This window comes from Penaeus vannamei, unplaced genomic scaffold (genome assembly GCF_042767895.1).
Source record: "Penaeus vannamei isolate JL-2024 unplaced genomic scaffold, ASM4276789v1 unanchor566, whole genome shotgun sequence".
Classification (NCBI taxonomy): Eukaryota; Metazoa; Arthropoda; class Malacostraca; order Decapoda; family Penaeidae; genus Penaeus; species Penaeus vannamei.
This window is the reverse complement of record NW_027213570.1, coordinates 110,001-112,500: the sequence shown is the minus strand read 5'-3', so window position 1 is coordinate 112,500 and position 2,500 is coordinate 110,001. Positions and strand designations below refer to the sequence as shown.

Here is a 2,500-nt window from a genome sequence, read left to right as displayed (position 1 = left end):
GCGTGGGTCTGGTTCAGCGAAGGATGGGCTGCCCTTTTTATAGAAAACGAAATGTACGAGTTGCCAGTGCGGGTTTAAAATATAACGGAAAACATTCTCCTGTATTTTTTGGTTTCACAACTATGATTTATGGTCGCGTTCTTATTATCACGAATAGTATATTTATTATTGTTATTGTCGTTATTAACATCATCACCATCATAATTGTTATTATCATTACCGTTATTACTTATAATAATATCACTACTACTACTGCTACTATGGCTACTACTACTACTGCTACTACTAGTACCTTTGTCATTACAATTATTGTTTTGTTGTTGTTGTTCTTGTTGTTAATATAATTATCATAAGCATAATCATTATCATTAGTATCATTAAGTTCATCATTACTATTATTATTGTTATCAATATCATCAGCATTATCTTTATTACTATCATTACCATCATTATTATCATTATCATTAATATTATTATCATTATTATTAACATTATTTTTATTATTATCATTATTTTATCATTATTACTATCATCATCATTATCATTTTTGTTGCTGTTATTGTAGTAGCAGTTTTAGTTCTTTTGCTATTATTATTATCACTATTTTCATAATAATCATGCTGATCGTCTTTATTATCATCATAATAGCAGTGATAATGATGATATCAAGAATAACAATAATAATAATAACAATTATCATTATCATTATTGTTGTTATAATCATCATTATCACCATTATTGTTATCATCACCATTACCATTACGATTACTGTGATTACGATTGTTATTAATCCTATTAATGGTAATAATAATGTTTATATTGTTATTGTTATCACTATCATTATTATAATCATTATGATTATCATCATCATTATCAATAACATTATCATCATTATAATTATCATTACTATCAGTATTAATTTAATCATTAATGTTATTATCGTTTTCATTATTTTTTATCATTATTGTTATTATCGTTTTCATGATTTTTTTTTGCCATTTTATTTGCAATATCATCATCAAAGGTAGCACACCCCCTCCCCCTCCTCCCCATCTAAGCGGGGAAATCCCTGTTCTCAGACAAGGAAACATCAGCAGCATCACCGATTTCTCCACGAAATTTAAAACAACGAAAACTGAAACAATAAGCATCACTCGCCTCCCATAAACACCAGCTTATAAGGGAAACAAAGATTTTATAGGTGGAGCGAGGTAAGGCGGAGGTCAGGCTAGGTCGACGAACTGCCGATTTTGTTATCTGACTGGCATTTTTTTTTTTTTCCTGGATTGAAAACGGGTGTGTAGAGGTGTAGAGGTCACACCGACGCTCACGAACACACACACGTACACACGATAAATTTTGTGAATGAAGATTGTTTTTGTTTTCTATATCTAAAACAAATCAATGGCTGATGGTCTGTGTTGAGTAATAATAGACACACCAGTCTCGGATAAGAAACACACGCACACATACGCACACACACACACACACACACACACACACAGAGAGAGAGAGAGAGAGAGAGAGAGAGAGAGAGAGAGAGAGAGAGAGAGAGACAGAGACAGAGACAGAGACAGAGAGAGTGAAAGAGAGAGAGGGAGGGAGATAGAGAGAGATGAGAAAAAAGTGCAGTCAGGTATCATAATACTATTAACTATACGTATAACAGTAACTCACTCAGCCTGCCTCTTCACGTTCAGTAATTTCTTGCTCAGAGAAGAGACTATACATAAGTCTACCGCAAGACAGGCAAAGCAGATAGAACACTAGCATTAGCAATTTTATTAGCAAAAGGTCCAGTCCAATTCCAAAATCTAATCATGGTCCTTACGATTCGAAAGCTTTTTTTTCTCTCTCTTTTTTTTTTTTTTTTTTTTTTCGAAAGCTTTTTTTCTCTCTTCTTTTTTTCTTTTGTATAATCGTATTAAAAGGGAGGGAAATTGAAACCCGAAGTTCCCAAGAGTTGGCTAGTGTGTCACCTCTTCTCCCTCGTCCACACATTCCTCGGCAAGCAGTTCCTGTTTTTTTCTTCCGCTTTAAGACAAATATTTCACTGCATAAAATTCCTAATGCCGCAGACTCATTTCAGGAATTTATTGTCCGTTCTGTATCAAGGACATTGAAAAAAAAGAAAGATAAGAAAAAAGACGACAAAAGTAACCTTGGTCTGACACATAGCTTCTCGTTTCCACGGAGGCAACGGACTTCTAAACAGTTTGGATAAGATGGCATATATATTATGGTTAGCAAATCCCTAAGGAATTTTTGTGCCATCTGAATGCCCCTTTGCCTTCTTTTTACTATACTTTCTGCCAAATACAACGTGTATACCTCTAACCCTTGTATTTTGCCTTTTACTACATGTTTAATTTCCATAATTTCACTGAATACCAACTATTACACGACATTATCTTACCAAACGCTGTAAAAAAAAGAAAGAAAAGAAAAAGTATAAACCCGAATCGACTTGAATTTTAGTTACAATTCTCCACGTGTAAAG

The 2,500-nt window shown here is 33.3% G+C and overlaps 1 protein-coding gene across 1 annotated transcript in view; it reads right to left on the bottom strand.

Annotated features, from left to right (window-relative positions):
• LOC113812366 (uncharacterized) overlaps positions 1 to 7 on the bottom strand; it is a 2,638-nt gene extending 2,631 nt beyond the window's left edge. The window contains exon 1 of the mRNA XM_027364241.2: positions 1 to 7. This exon is cut by the window's left edge and continues 40 nt beyond it. The gene's annotated coding sequence lies outside the window, so the exon portion shown is untranslated.
• Between the last annotated feature and the right edge of the window lie 2,493 nt (positions 8 to 2,500).